The sequence below is a fragment of the Leptinotarsa decemlineata genome, unplaced genomic scaffold, assembly GCF_025532065.1.
Source record: "Leptinotarsa decemlineata unplaced genomic scaffold, Ldec_3_MD MMD2_tig00004067_RagTag_RagTag, whole genome shotgun sequence".
Classification (NCBI taxonomy): Eukaryota; Metazoa; Arthropoda; class Insecta; order Coleoptera; family Chrysomelidae; genus Leptinotarsa; species Leptinotarsa decemlineata.
In genome coordinates, this window is record NW_027412602.1 from 1,940,064 (window position 1) to 1,957,814 (window position 17,751).

At 38.0% G+C, this 17,751-nt stretch overlaps 1 long non-coding RNA gene across 2 annotated transcripts in view; it reads left to right on the plus strand.

Annotated features, from left to right (window-relative positions):
• Positions 1-707, plus strand: part of LOC141483760 (uncharacterized) — a 3,239-nt gene extending 2,532 nt beyond the window's left edge. For both annotated transcript variants that reach the window (XR_012466275.1, XR_012466274.1), the window contains exons 2-3: positions 1-41; positions 354-707. The exon at positions 1-41 is cut by the window's left edge and continues 126 nt beyond it. This is a non-coding gene — a long non-coding RNA (uncharacterized lncRNA). The remainder of the gene's footprint in view (positions 42-353) is intronic.
• Positions 708-17,751: the final 17,044 nt, after the last annotated feature.

Genomic DNA, 17,751 nt, shown 5'->3' on the forward strand with positions numbered 1-17,751 from the left:
ACGCTGTTGTGTTGTTTCATTTGAAATTGTACGAAATCAAGGTCAGTACTGCTTTTTTCTCTGTTCAATATATGTATAGAGTTTGTGGTTGTATACTATATTTTTTGTTCGACACAAAAATTTTTTTATTCATAGATATGATCCGCAAAAAGAAGTGTTTTCAATATTTTTTATGTGTTTAGTACTTGCAGAATATGTGTTTTAAATTCGTTGTTTTGAATGACAGTTGATTTTTTCATTCATAACTGTAGCTCGCTTATTTTTCACAATCACTCCATGAAAGACATTACCCTCATTCTTGAATTTTATTTTTCTTTGGTGTATATTTGCATTGAGATTCAAATTCATTTCAGAACACTACATCAAAGTGTGCAGTATCAGTTCAGTCATCTCAACAACTACATCAAAATCCAACTTAGCAACCTTTCCAGAACGAGTTTCAAATCACAGCAGCTTCCAGAATCATGTCAACACTGTCCATAGAACGAGATTGAATTCTCTGCAGCTTCCAGAACCATGTCAACACTGTCCACAGAACGAGATTCAATTCTCTGCAGCTTCCAGAACCATGTCAACACTGTCCACAGAACGAGATCAATTCTCTGCAGCTTCCAAAACCGACTCATCACACCTAGAATTTCATTTGTGAACAAAATATCACTGAGTCATGTCAATAAATGAAATCCAAATGGTTGATTTTCCAAAAATCAAGTCGGTAATTGATAAATACATTTTACACATCAAAGATAATTATTCGGATCATATTGCCAAACAAGCTATACAATATATTAATAAACATATGAAGAAATGTACGAAAGCGTTAAAGGGCCACACAAAAATATTTTTTTCGATTTATATAATTCTGACTTGTAAGTCAGGATTCTGACTTGTATCTCAGAATTCTGACTTACAAGTCAGAATTCTGACTTGTATCTCAGAATTCTGACTTGCAAGTCAGAATTCTGACTTGTATCTCAGAATTCTGACTTGTAAGTCAGAATTCTGACTTGTATCCCAGAATTCTGACTTGCAAGTCAGAATTCTGACTTGTATCTCAGAATTCTGACTTGTATCTCAGAATTCTGACTTGGAAGTCAGAATTCTGACTTGTATCTCAGAATTCTGAGTTGCAAGTCAGAATTCTGGAATAGAAGTTACAGTAAGCATTTGATCTGCGTCGTTCTTGTGGCTTGTTCAAGTGAGTGGAGTTTCATGGATTTCGAAGTAAGTATCGTTGTCCATTTGAACAATATTTGGTAATTTTTATATTCATTCATGATCTGATAACATTTCTTGAAGACAATAATAAAATTGTTGTCGATCTTTGATGCCAGAGTCAATTTAGAAAGTTTAGAGAAAATGATTGATTGAGATTTATGCTGTTTACTTGTTATTGGATGAACTCTAAGTGATATATTGAGTGGGTGGGCTCGCTCTCGAGTAGGGTGCTAATGCCGACTGAACGCCTCCCCCCACCCCTTTTGACCTTGAGACGTCACACGACCTTGAATGACGTCACCTAACCTTGAACGTCGTACACGTAGTATGAGCTTGAATGCGGTGTTTGACCTTGAGTGTGGGGTTTGACCTTGACGTTCGACACTTCGACTACCTTGAGCTTGCTCCATGGCATTGAATGTTGACCTTGAATGAAATCGTGACGTGTACAGAATATAACCTTGAACAGTGGGCGTTCGGCGTTGTCCACTCCCTTGTTGGTAATTCCTATATAAGTTCAGAATATCGTATGACGTCACCTAACCTTGAACGTCGTACACATAGTATGAGATTGAATGCGGTGTTTGACCTTGAGTGTGGGGTTTGACCTTGACGTTCGACACTTCGACTACCTTGAGCTTGCTCCATGGCATTGAATGTTGACCTTGAATGAAATCGTGACGTGTACAGAATATACAGTGGGATTAGGCGTTGCGGTGTTTGACCTTGAGTGTGGGGTTTGACATTGACGTTCGTCACTTCGACTACCTTGAGCTTGCTCTGTGGCATTGAATGTTGACCTTGTAGCTCTCATTTGGGTTATGGTGGGGGGGAGGAGTTGGGCTTTTATAAGGAGTGTGGTGTGAACGTTTCACTCATTTCAAATTCTCCTTATCGTACGGTATATATTTCTATATACAAGATGTATTCGTGCGTTGATTGTAAAAAAAGTTTCACTCGTAGTGACAACCTACGTCGTCATCAGCGGGATTCCTGCACACCCGCAAATGGTGATGGACCTCCAACATCGAAGAGGCAACGGTTGACACCCCCAGCACTTCCAACACTGCAAACATGCGTTTGCTGCAATTTGACTATTGCAAGCGATCAGATGAATGTACATCGGAGGACGTTGCAGCACAGAACAAATGCATGTGTTCAATATGGGGAAGGTGTGAAAATTGTCAATACAGCTTTCAAGTGTCGAATTGTGAGCTACCAAGTGGACAGTGAAAACCACCACATGGATTACCCAACATTCTTCAATGAAATTAAGCAGAAAGTAGTGAAACTACTCGAAGAAGTGTTGGATATCCATAAATGCATGAAAGTGAACATGGAAGTGTTTGGGCGGTACAGTCTGCAAACTAAGGATCTTTCAGACATCAAATCATTTAATAGTCCCAATGAAGTAATTGATCAATCGAATGATTTGGATGTGGTTTATAGCAGTTTTGCAGATAGTTTAACTGTTAAAGCAGCGGAATTTCAAGATCGGGATTCAGGTATGTGATCTAGTCAAAATGTTGATGATGATGGACTTATAGAGAAAACCTATATTTTCAGGTTGGACCATTGAGAAAATTTTGTACTTGGAGGTGAATATCAACAAGTATAGCCCCTTCGGAGGGTCTTCATACATCAAATTGCCAAGGTTCATCGAATTGAAGAAAAGTGTGGTGAATGTTCTTAATCAAGATCAGTGCTGCTTTGCGTGGGCTGTGACTTCAGCTTTATACCCTGCCAGTCAGAAACTTAATGAAATTTCATCATATCCCCACTTCTCAACCGTCTTGAATGTAGCAGGTATGGAATTTCCAGTTAAGTTGAAAGATATTCCTAAGTTTGAGGTTATGAACGATTGCTCTATCAATGTTTATGGGTTGGAAAATGTTTTTAAAAATGGTAGAATTGAATATGAAGTTGTGGGTCCGTTACACTATTCTAAACGTAGATTAAATAGTCATGTTAATCTATTCTAAACGTAGATTAAATAGTCATGTTAATCTGTTGATTATTACAGATGATTCTGGTAATAGTCATTATTGTTGGATTAAGGATTTATCGAGACTAGTATCATCACAAATATCTGCCCGTGGTCATAAAAAGTATTTTTGTGATGGTTGTTTATTGTACTTTGATAATGAACGAACTTTATTGCGACATCAGTTGAATGATTGTAATCACATATCGACAACGACACCATCCACAAATTTCAGGGTTGATAAATTTGGTAAAAGGGTACCTGAGAATATTTTGAAATTTGAAAATATCGAGAAACAGTTGAGGGTTCCATTCGTTGTATATGCTGATTTCGAATCTATTCTGAAACCAGTGCATACTAATGAGCCAAATCCTGCTAACTCTTATACAAATCGAACATATCTTCATGAACCATATGCTTTTTCTTACCTCATAAAGTGCTCTTTTGATGATTCTATATCTAAATTTGTACTATATAGAGGTGCTGATGCAGCTAAAGTGTTTGTGTCAAACTTGGAGGCTGATGTCACCAATATTTATCACAAATATTTGAAGAAAGTCATTCCAATGAGTCCATTGACTGATGAGGAAGAGCATGATTTCAATATTGCCGCCACATGTGGTATATGTGGAGAACCATTTGGTGATGGTGATATTAAGGTGCGTGACCACTGCCATCTAACGGGGAAAAAAAGAAATGGAGCTGCACATAGTATTTGTAACCTCAATTTCAAATTGCCCAACTTTATACCCATAATTTTTCATAATCTCAGTGGGTATGACTGTCATTTGTTCATAAAAGAGTTATGCACAAACAAAACAAAAGTTGATGTCATTGCTCAAACTAAAGAAAAGTATGTTTCCTTCACGAAACATATAATTATGGAGAGAATAGTAGATCACAATGGAGTGACGAAAAATAAGTTTTTGAAATTAAGGTTCATCGATAGTTTTAAATTTATGGCTGCTTCCCTTCAAGAGTTAGATGACAATTTAGATGAAAAACATTTTGTGGAAACAAGAAAATATTTTCCGGAACAGGATAAATTCAAACTTATGAGGCAGAAAGGTGTTTTTCCGTACAGTTTTATCGATTCTTTAGATAAATTAAATTATTCTAGTATACCATCAAAGGTGGACTTTTATGATAAATTAAATGAAAAACATGTTTCTGATGAGGATTATGATAGATTAAAGCAGGTATGGAACACATTCAATTGTCAAGATTTGGGTGAATATTCTGACATATACCTAAAATCTGATGTTCTACTGTTGTGCGATATTTTTGAAAATTTTAGAAATATGAGTTTAGATACATATAAATTGGATCCTGCTCACTATTTCACTTCTCCAGGTCTTTCTTGGGATGCTATGTTGAAGTATACGGGTGTCAACTTGGAATTATTAACTGATATCGATATGGTGCATTTTCTCCAAAACGGTATACGTGGTGGTGTAAGCCAGTGTTCGGAGAGAAAGCATATTGCAAACAATCAGTTTCTTCCAAATTATAATCCCGAAGAACCTTCATCTTTCATAATGTATTTGGATGCAACAAATCTGTATGGTCATAGCATGTCTCAATCATTACCTTTTGGTGGGTTCACTTGGTTGACCGCCAGTGAAATATGTCAGTTGGATATCAATAGTATTCCAGATGATAGCCCCCAAGGATACATACTTGAAGTAGATGTGCATTATCCTGTCGAGTTACACGATCTACATTCGGATTTACCATTTTTGGTTGAAAGTATTATACCACCTGGTTCAAAGTCCAAAATACCCAAACTTATTCCTAATTTGAATGATAAAAAGAAATATATCGTTCATTATAGGAATTTGAAACAAGCGGTCCGTAATGGTTTGATGGTGATGAAAACTCATAGAATTCTCAGATTCAATCAGTCACCGTGGCTGAAAAAATATATCGATTTAAATACAAATTTGAGAAATAAGGCTACCAATAAGTTTGAGAAGGGTTACTTCAAATTGAATATAAATTCCATATTTGGCAAAACGATGGAAAATGTAAACAATAGAAGAGACATTCGAATTGTCACACATTGGGAATCCATAAGAAGAGGTATGGGTGCCAATGCTTTGATAGCTCGTCCCAATTTCAAAACATTATCCATATTTTCGGAAGACTTTGTCGTCATACATATGGATAAAGTTAAGGTTTGTTATAATAAACCATTGTATTTGGGGTTCAGTATATTGGATATGTCGAAAACAGTCATTTATGATTTTTTCTATGATGTCATCAAAAAACATTACGGACCACAAGCTTCTCTTCTCTATACCGATACGGATTCTTTGATACTGAAAATAATGACGGATAATTTTTATAATTTTATGATTGCAAATGTTGACAAATTTGACACTTCTAACTATAGGTTGGGTAATAAATTCAATGTGCCAGTTAGCAAATCGGTGATTGGAAATATGAAGGATGAACTTCCGAGTGATCCCATCATCAGTTTCCATGGCACCGGTGCGAAAGCATATCATGTACAAAGTGTGTCTGATGAAATAAAGAAAGCAAAAGGTATTAAAAAATCCGTTATAAAAAATCAAATTTCAATTGAAGATTACATTAGGATTGTTGAAACAGGCGGTATAATATTTAGAAAGATGAATGTATTCAGGAGTGATTTACATGATATTTACACGTTGATGTGCAATAAAGTCGCGCTATCACATAATGATGATAAGCGATTCATCATTCCTAATACCACCAAGACATTACCTTGGGGCCACAACGATATTGAATTCTATCAGACAAGTTCCGAACAAAATTTAAGAATTCTTTTGAATGTACTGAAAGATGAAAACAGTATAAGTGACAAGAAATTAAATTTACTCATTGCCTTATTGGAAGAGCAATCGAGTAATTGAATTTTTTCACTCATTACCTGGTTTGTTCAACAAATTGTAAAATTCATACTTGTCGAATATTTCAAACGAATTATCCTACCCCACTTCCACCCCCACTCCCATTCCCACCCGAAGTGGTAGGGAGCATACGGCTATAAAACATGAGGAGGAGGCCACAGTTCACCATTCGATTGCAGTCTTCCTTCGAAAGAAGCAGCCAACCTGAGATACCTGCCAGCCAACTTAGTTGAAAATTCCAAGCAGCTTGATGTAAGTACACACTTCCATACTATTTATATTATATTGTCTAATATTTTCATTTTCTCTTTCTAGAATCATGTCTTTTCTGAGGAATGCTCTGATGACCCCGATTACCACTCTCAGTGAGAGACAGTTGGAGGATGTAGAGCGGAGGAGGGTGGTTGTCCTACAGGACATCATGGTACAACCACCAGCTGCAACACCAGCTGCAGCTCCCATTCCACCACCGGGGATGACTTCCACCCAGGAAGTGGCGGCTCCCATTCCACCACCGGGGATGACTTCCACCCAGGAAGTGGCGGCTCCTGACTTGAAGTTCTTTTTCGAGGACTTCAAACCAACCCCCGAGGAGGAGGAGATTGACCCCCCCACCAACTTTGTCGACATTCAGTGGACCAACTTCTTCGTCAGCACCCCAAATTGAAGATTTACTGAATGTCTACAACCCGGACCTGGACGAGTCTCTGGCGGATTTATCGCATCTTCAAAGCTTCTTATCGCCCATCGAACCATTATCCCCCATCGATTCAGGGGATGAGTTCGAGAAACCGGTGAAAAGGGCCAAGAAGATGAAGAAGTCCGCACCTGTGAAGAAGTCCGCACCTGTGAAGAAGTCCGCACCTGTGAAGGCATCCAAAGCCAAAGGTGGGAGGGGTGGTAAGTTGAGTGCTTTTCGCAAAAAGTGTGAAAAGAACTCACCTTACGGTGGTTGGCCTACAGCACCCCTTCCAGTGATGGAGGTGCAGAACTTGGTGGAAGTCGTCGCCCAGGTCCATCGGGATGCGTCACCCCCTCCAGCCACCCCCCAGGTCCATCGGAATGCGTCACCCCCTCCAGTCACCCCCCAGGTACGTGTTGAGCATTCCGAACAAGAGGTTGGCCCGGAAAATGTCCTTTCACAGACTGTGGTAGAGGGTAATAAACTCAAAGAGTCTATTACCTATGCACAGTCTGTGAAAAAGAGATATTTGAGGGAAAAGAAGGTTGTGGATGGTTCTGATTCCAGAAAAAGGGCCTTGATGGCGGATATTTCCACCATCGAGGCCCAGAAACTGGAATTAGAGAAGCGACTCTCTTTGCTTAGGGCGAAACTTCAAGAAGAAGATTCGCAACAAGGAAAGAGTTTGGCTTACATCCAAAAATATGGACCTCTTGTTCAGGAATGGGATGCCATGTGCCAGGGGTTCCTCAATACCTAACCCCTTTTGTAAATATATTTTTGTTTAGTTTAAGTTAGATGTATGTTTAGAATAAAAAAATTGTAATTTTAGGAATATAATAAAAACTTGCATGTTAATTTTAAGGTTATGAATGTTATGAATGAAAAAATAAAATAAGGAATATTGGAGTGCATATCTATTTTGGTTGTTGCACACAAAATACTGCGTGGTTGGGGCAGTATTTATTCCTTCATTCTAGTCATTTTCTAGTCACATGTAGTATATAGAATAAAATTAGTTAAATAGAATAATTGTATAGAATTTCCATCATTTGAAAGTGTGTGAATTGTAAAATAGTTTTTTTTTCTAGAGAATAAATAAAGGTGATTCTAGTAATGCTCTGAGTATAATTCCAAAACCTTTTGACACTTCTCTCATCATTACTTCTCTCAACATTATTCAAACAAATTTCATTTATGTGAATGTGTAAAAATGAAATCATGAATCTAATGAATATTATATTGGATTTATTCCCCAATTCTCACATCAATACTTGAATAAATAACCTAGTGGGTCTTTATTTTTCACATATTCCCCTTCCCTTACTCTACCCCACTTTCTTCAAATCATATAAATAAGATTGTATTCTCAATATTCTTCAACTTGTTCGTTCATCATGAATCAAGCAACACCAATTATTCGGGAAGCTGATTCCACCAGTGAACCTCATTTTGCCCCACCAGAGAATTGGTCCTATGGTGACATTCAAGTTGCTGTAGTTGATTCAACATCTCCCGATGATGAATTCGATGGGTATTCAGATACAACAATAGAGCTGAATGAAGAACAAGATGTAACCTCAGACGAAGATGAGTATGAACATGATGAATTTGCCAGCCCAGAACTTGTGGATCAACTGTGGCTTGAAGATCATCAAATCGCTCCACCAAATATCATCGTGGTGGTTGATTCTCCCGAACCTGACATCATCATTATAGATGATGATGATGATGATCAGGTAGGTTAGGTTAGGTTTTCCTCGGAGTGCACATAGTACCTGGTTGGTGCACACGGAATGCTGCGTGGGTGGGGCAGCATTCAACCTAACCACTCTATTTGGTAGTAGTGAAAAAAATAGGGCTATATCGGTACACCCTTGCGGTGAAACGTTAGTTGTTTCGCTATAAAATGAACTAATTAGAAAATGGAAACAGTTAATCATTATCTTTGAATATCTTTGGAACATTATTTCAATAATGTTGATAAAAATTCGTATCATAAAGAAATTTCAAGCAATGTATATTCGGATAAGTAACGAAGGGAAAGGTTGTATAGGCGATCGCTCAGCAGGCCGCTTCGCGGCCTGGGGCGCTCAACATCCACCACTTGCATCCGGGGCGCGTTTTTTGCGACCCCCACCTCCCCCCCACTCCGCCTCCCACTATACCCCCTCCTGTGCAAGAGTATAAATGTAGGAGTTCCTCAATGTAATCTTCAGTTGAGTAGCTATCGTCAGCATGTCAACATACCAGGAAGCCGATTCCACGACCGGACCCCAGGCGGAAGAACCTACAGCGCCACTCCCGGATCTTCAGTTGGAGGATTCCGATATGGAGAATCCAGATATGGAGGCCGATTCAACCACCACGCCTCATCACCCTTCCACATCTTCGGTCCAGGTACTGCATGTGACCAGTACCGAAGACCACTCCGAAGACTCTTGCAGCTCGGATGATGATGATGACGATCTCTGGGACGACGACGCATTTGCGGAGGAAATGGCGTTTTCTGAGGGTTCGGTGATGTGGCAGTACTTCCCCCGACCCGATGACAGCGACGACGACGACGACTTGTAATCCTTTCCTTTTTTTTCCCTATTTTTTTCCCTATTTCACCCATCCTTTATCCTTCCTCGGAGTACACATTTTGTTTGGTTGGTGTACACGAGACACTGCGTGGTTGGGGCAGTGTCTACCTCCCTCTCTCCTTTCCACCTTTGAAATAAATATTCTGAATTACAATACCAATTACTCTTATTGACTACTCTGAATAAACACCCCTCGAATTTGAAATATTGTCTTATGAAAATTATATTTCCAAATCTTGACATGAATTCTGCAATTGTTCAGATAAGAGAGAGCTAGTATGTTATCAAACAGATTCAAATCCACTCGGACGCTTAAACAATCATTTTTCAATGTGATTTATTTTACAAAGATAAGATATTCAGAGAACTTACATATTCTATAACACATTTGTGCATACCTCATATGTATATGGATGTACATTTTAGAGGTATATCCATATATTACAAACTACTCTTCGTATGATTATGTGACACTCAAAATATTCTATTTCTTTGACTGAGTGATCAATCTTATTATTAGATATCTACACTTTGTTTGTAGCTCTGAAAAGAGCTGTATTTTTGTTGACCCGAAAGTCCACGGTAACTGCTCCGCAGATGGGGTGTTGTTGCAATCTCATTATGAGATATCTACTCTTTGTTTAAATAATGTAGCCCTGAAAAGGGCTGTTTTTTTTTGTTGACCCGAAGGTCCACGGTTACATCTCCAGAGGTGGGGTGTTGTTACATATGATACAGACGGCTATTCTCCTAAAGTTGGTCAAAGGCCTATCACATGCTTTACACCATGTTTGCTCCATCTCCATGAAGCGGGCGGTGTAATGAATGTCGACGTGCTCATAATACCCTCCATTGTTATTCCGCACAGAATAAAAGCGGAAGCAACACCAACACAACTTCTCTATTTCACCGTCAATCGTTTTGATCCTGACATGGCTATCCGTTACACAATACAAATCTAACGGATCATCCAATGTCTCAGTGATATTCAACCACTCAACATTGCCAATAACTACTCCGCTGTCGTCAGTCTCGTGAGTCGAATCTGTTGCGATACCTTCATCTTCTTCTTCAACAAGACCTTCTTCATCATCATCAATGTCTAAATCCCCAACACCTTGCTCAATTGCCTCATCGTCTTCGATATTTAAGCCACCTTCTGCACCTTGCTCATTCACCTCATACTGCATATCTCCACCATCATTTTCTTCGTCAACACCCACTATCTGTCCAACGTCTTCAAACTCTTCCACCAGCTCATGGTTATTAATATCTCTCTGAGATAATAATGCTAACACAGCAGCTCTCTGGGCAGACATATTAATGTATTCTTGTGGTGATACTTGAATACTGACTGAAGTTCACAATCACTCACCGATTTTTATATGATTTTTGACAGTGGTGGTGGTAGCTCCCTCCACTCTACCCCACTCTTCACGGTACCTGTTTATAAGAGGGAAACATGGGAGCGTGAGAGTGTAGTTAAATTCATCGATTGAATATTTGTACATCTATCAGTGAATATGTCTTTCCCTAAAGAGTGGGATACAAAACCGACAATACGCGGCTTTCCAATCAAAATTGGCAAACATATAGTGTGTTACAACTGCCATGGGTATTGGCCTGAAACATATATCAACCCATGTACCGGCCTGTGTCGTAGATGTGTTGTGGCAAGGAATCCAGACCCACTTCGGAAGAGGATAAATGGTTCAACTCTAGAAGTAAGTGACTACCGCCAGCAGTGCAGAGAATGTTCGAAAGAGATTATGTGTAATAATATGGGCATTTCAAGGAATATATGCATAAATTGTGTAGCGACTTGCGATACATTAGTCCAGCGATGTCTACAATGTGGTGAAAATAGTGTGGATTGTTGGAACAATTTATGCAGTGCTTGTAGAAATGATTGGCAATTGTGTGAGAATGTCGGCCAATTTCACCCCAACAGAGATGTCCACTTTCGAGAGTGCTGGTGTCTAACCCATGAAGAGCGGATAGAGAGACGGAGGATTCATGGAAATCTTATGCTAACATACACATCTTGAAGTGATTTCAATATGTTGAATTTATGAAAAATAAAACCAATAGTTTACATATTACTTGCATCATTTCTAAGGTTATTATTCTATTTAGTTTTTAATAAATAAAACAATTTTAATACACTATTTTTTTATTTTTTATCTAATATTGAGTACAATCATGATAATGTCATTACACTAAAGAATTTTCATCGATCCATGAGTTGTGATCTTCAGAGAACCCCAGCCACATTACATAGAGGCGATGTCCTTTTCTTTTTAAAACTCGCTCCACCAAATACGTATTGGGATCTTTCGTTTTATTCAACTCCAGCCCATAAAAACAGCCTTTGATTGGTTGCCCATTCACATCTTCTAATGCATAAGTTATAGGTTCTGTATTATTAACTTTCACAACTTTGAATATTTCAGCTGTAAAATTTGCTGTATAACCTTTATCGAATGCATTTTTATATTTGCTGATTCGAACACTATCCCCAATTTTAAACGTATTTTTTTTAAGTTTCACATGTGGACTCTTAGATTCGGCATACATTGACAATTTAGTAGACTGTTTCACATCTGCAGGTTTCATACCAATCGTACGATGAACTTTGTTGTTATACTGACGAGTAATTCTAGGAAGAATGTTCAACCACTTGTAATGACCTTGAAGTGAAAACTCCTTATAAAGCCAACTCTTCAATGTTCTGATTACTCGTTCTGCAATTGCAGCTTTTTTTTGTGCTGAATGTTGAGTAATGATTGATGCTGTGTTTCCTCATTAACGATGAGAATTTCGAATTATAGAACTCAGTACCATGATCAGATTGTAAATTTTTTGGAGTATATTTAGCATCTTTCAACACGCTTGCCATAGCTGCAGTAACTGAATCACCAGTTTTATTCTTCAACGGCCTTGACCATACAAACTTTGAATAACAGTTGATAACTATAAGGATGTACCTACATCCCTCATTTTCTTTAGAATATGGTTGCATTTCCATCAAATCCATCTGCCACAAGTCAGAAAAACCCTTTATTATTGTCTTCCGACGGGGGAAATTTCGACGCGCCGGCTTGTGTATTTCTTTCACAACCTGCCATTTTGCATTACTCATATTACTGCTCTAAGACTTCTTCAAGATGATAAAATTGAGGAATCACTTTTCTACTGTTCAGGTGCAAGTGTAACGATTGACTATTAAACTTCAATGACTCGCTCAGTAAAAGTATCAACCAACTTAGCTATTACGTCAGTTCGCTTTTCCACATTACTCAATTGATCAGCTAATGCAGAAGTGATGAGTGCATTTTTGTCAATGATTATTTGCACCTCATTATGTTTTGAATCAATATGTTTTCCGATGTTACGTAGCGTTGATGCAATGAATTCTTGGAAATACTTCAGAGTTGTCTCATTGACTTTTCTAATGTGATCGTCAACATATCCTTTAGTAACAGAATCTTTACTGTCTACAGGTTCACCAACATTTTGAAACCGCTTATTCTGAATATCATAATCACCATTTGGTGTGAGAATGAATCCAACACCAGATCTTCCAACTATTGGTTTACTAACACCACCTCTTCTACGACCAAATTTATCAATTGTGGTATGCATAGTTAGATCGTTTGTGATCGACTGAGCCAGTTTCACACATCATGTTCATGATATTGCGGTCAATAGACTAATCCTTCTTCACGTAATTCCTCAATTATGGCTAATATTTCATTATCATGTCCGGTATGTCCAGCCAGTCGTGAACTCCAAAGTAGTCGAAGGCGATCAATCAATTCTTCGAGTTCATTCCAATAAACATAATCTGTATGCTTATTTCTGATATATTTTTTCTGGGTGGGTATTTTGATCATGCCAGCACCTTCTCTACTAGGGTTTCCATTGGATAATAATGGTAGGATTATTTCTCTATATTTCTTCCAATTATTCGATAGAAGACCTTGTTTTCTCTCATTGTATTTATATGCAGCCTTTGTTAATTTGAGTATATCACCATATGTGGTCATATCGGAAGAGGGGATATTTCTCGATGGTACTTTCATGAATATCAAGTTATATAGTTTTGGAGTGCCCTGATAAGAGCCAATAGTTTTACCATTTTTCATAAACACAATTTTCTCATCGATAAATTCCACATCAGCTACTCCCATTTGTAAATTTCCCGTTTCAGTGTTCATGTGTACTCCAAAGACTGTATCGTAAGAGGGATTTCCTGATAGTAACTTTTTTATATGCTTTTGTACTTCATCACCATCATCGAATACATTAGGTGATTGTGAATCTAAAGTTGTCAATTGAGAGGTTTGAAGATCCTTCGAGGAAGCCCCTTCAAATTTCGGTTTCCACTCACTTTCAATTATAGTTTTGGCTGTTAATGGTGTAGCAGGCTTTGTTTTCTGCATCACTTGATTCATTTGAGATGCTCCTTCAGTATTGGCAGATATTACTTTCAAAGGTGTTATTATTGGCTCATAGATCCTCTCGAGTGCTGATTGATCACCTAGACGACTACTTTTGATATAATTGAATTTCTTCCGAACGGCATCCGTTGCATCAATTAACTTTCTTTTTAAACATATTTCGTCATCATTTTTTCCCTCCATAATTCACTCCAAGAATTTGTATAATGAAGTGTTATCTCCACTATCTAGCACTCAAGTGATTCAATTCTTCAAGAACGTCAAGGATATATGAAAGCGTCGAATCCTTTTCGATAACGTCCATTTACCACTTCTCGATCCTTATCAATTACTAAAAATCCATATTTATCTTCCCAACATCTCGCACACATATCTTGAAATTGCTTATATGTTACATCTGGTGATACATGGTCGGAAAAAATATGATTGAGATTCATATCATCTTGTTTGAACATTACGATAAAATTTGCATTATCTCGTATCAATTGTTTCGGAACTCGTGAATATGTTTGGGCTAAATAGAAACAATCCACATTTTTATGACGACCCATACTGAAATATGATCGTATAACATCCTGTTTCTCGCACATAACATCATCAAAAATGAATATCGAATCAGGTTTGGCGTCTGAAGGCTCTATTATTTCACCTGCATTATTGGCAAAAGTGTAAAAACCCAACCCTTCGATTGGAGATAATACTTCACGTAAATACTCGTATTTAGGTTGATAAAGAGACTTTGAATAAAGATAAACATTTGCGAATCGTAATCCTAGAGGATGCGTTAGCAAAGAAATCATAACATTTGTCTTGCCACAGTTAGAAGGTCCAATAATCAGGCCGCGAATAGAAAGTGGAACTAAAGATCCGTGACGTTGTTTGACACCGCTTCCCGATCCACCACCCACTTTTTCATCGAAATTATCGATGGAAAATTGCTGCTTCTGCTTCAATATGCGCATTGTATGACAGTTGGAGACTATATAAGCAGGGTTCCACATCGATTCCTTTATTTAAATAGGGGTTATGAGTCGATGCAGATCTACTGAATTGCATTCAAATAAAACTGGTAGAGGATTGATCAATTCCCTCATCAATAATCTACCATTTGAATTACACTTACCTGGCTATCAGTATTGCGGTCCGGGCACCAAATTGCAGAAAAGATTGTTGAGAGGTGATTCGGGTGTCAATCAGCTGGATTTTGCATGCAAAAAACACGATATTGCATATTCACAGAACCCTGATAATCTTGCAGCTAGACACATAGCGGATAAGGAGCTTGCAGAAAGTGCTTGGAATCGTGTCAAAGCAAAAGACGCTACTATTGGAGAAAAAGGAGCTGCTTGGCTAGTTACGAATATAATGAAAGGGAAACGCCGATTTGGTATGGGTTGTGACTCATCTCCCAAGCAGTCACACATTCCGAAGAAAAAGCGTTCTATTAAGAAAAAAAAAGTTAAAAAAATATTGAAAGCTTCTAAGGTGATAGCTTTTGGTTCTGGGATCGTTCAGAAAGTGCGTGATGTTCTACACAAAGCGGGTGGAAGTGAATTTGTTGTCAAAAATTCTAAAAGAGCAGCTGAAATTGCACTCAAAGCAGCACGCAAATATATGAGGGCTGCAGGTGGGAAAAAGAAAATTCGCACACCGCGAATCATACCGATTCCTAAAATTGGTGGAATACTACCACTCATTCCAATTTTTGCTGGTTTATCAGCACTAGGTAGTTTAGCCGGTGCTACTGCTGGTATAACGAAAGCAGTTCAAGCAGCAAAAGCGAGTAGGGAGCAGTTGAGTGAGACAAATCGCCATAATAAACACATGGAGGCAATTGCTATAGGTAAACAAGGAAGTGGTATCTACTTGAAGCCTTACCGCAAAGGATTAGGAGTCTATTTGAAACCTCAAAATTCAAAAAACTCATAAATTTGCTACCTAAAAAAGCTCTCTCCAATATCGACCTCATCTATTACGCTAAGAAAATGACGATTCCATATTTTCGGGGGGTATATATGCGTGACGATTTACCAAAATCAGGACCACTCCGATATGAATCTGCCATAGTAAATTTGGATAGTCGACATGGTCAAGGGACACATTGGGTAGCATATAGAAAAAGGGGAACTTCGATAAAATATTTTGATAGTTTTGGCGATTTACCCCCTCCCAAAGAACTGATTCACTATTTTTATATGGGTTCGAATCCTATCAATACTATCACATATAACTATAAGCGTGAACAACGATTCAACACAGTATGGTGTGGCCATTTGTGTTTGAAGTTTCTTCAGAACAAGACATGGAGTTAACACCAGTACAGGATAAGGAGAGTATCAAGAGGATGAGTCATTCATTGATCGCATAATCCAGAGTACGCACTTTACAAAAAATGAGTAAAGAACAACTCGCTGATATGCCGAAAGAGGTGTTGATTGGGTGTGCATCACATGAAATTGCATCTGTATGGGATAAGTTACCACAAAACCTACAAAATGATATTGATGTCTTGAAGTATCAGTACTGTCAAGAGCATTACAATGATTCCAGCGGTAGCAGTAGTAATTCCGATATGAATGATGGTCCACCTACAAGAAAAATTTTTTGTTGTTATTGTAAAGTGAATGATGTGAATGTAGTCACACATAATGATATGGATAGACCACCGAAAAAGCGACGATTGGTCCACAATTTCTGCTGTCAGCAATAAAAAGACATGAATCATCGAAAATTCGTCAGTCATGTCACGCACGTTTTCATTGTCGGGATTCTCTAGCGAGTTGAGTGCCAACTTCTACCCACCCATCGAATTGGATACCAATAGTAATTATGGTCTGGGATTACATGGTTTCTACTCCTACAATTCCATATTCAATGTAGATGCTAAGAATAATGTTATCGGCTATTCGAAGACAATTATCTCACCCCCCACTATTATAAAAATTCCACCTGGGGCATATGAAATTGATGAAATTAATAAGGTGATTCAAAGATTCATGAAATCCAAAGAAGTGCAACTAGAAAATGGAATTGAAGAAAATATCGACGAAGTATTTCTCCTACGTGCAAACAACAACACTCTGAAATGTGAAATGCGATCGAAATATTACATTCATCTCAAACATGAAAACAGCATTGCTGAACTTCTAGGGTTCGATGACAATGTTTTCAATTGTGGTGAAATACATGAATCAACATTGCCCGTGAATATCAATAAGGTGAGGATTATTCGTGTGGATTGTAATGTCACAGCTGGAGCATATTCGAATGGCGATGAAATCCATAGCATCTTTGAATTTGATATTGATGTAGAGCCCGGTTACAAACTCACCAAGGAGCCACAAAATATTATTTATATGCCAATCCGACCTGGTGGTCGTCAGTACCTCGACAATATCACTCTTCGCATATTGGATGATAATGGTAATCTGATCAATTTCAATGGTGAAAAAATAATAGTCAAATTGGAATTGATAAAGCTATAATAATCATCATTTCTCATATATTTATTCACAACATCGACAACAGTCATTAGTAACAATCATCGTTCCTCATACGTTGATTCAGAACATCGATGACTGTCATTAGTGTATCATAAAGAAAATGAGTAAAGGAAGCATCGATAAGTTTGGTCGCAGAAGTAAGGCAGTTTCAAATACTGTTTTGCGTGGGCAGCCTGGAGTTGGTTTCAAATTAACAACCGATGGAAACTTTGATATGGAAAATAAACGTTTGAAAAATATAGCAGAGCCTGAAGAGAGTACGGATTGTGTTAATCGAGGATATGTCGGTTTTTACATCTCAAAGATGAGAGGAGAATTAGATACTGATATTGACAAAATTAATTTGAAATTAGATGGAGTAGAAAAATATTCCGTATCAGTGAGGGAAGATCTCATTACGCTTGGACTGAAATTAGTAG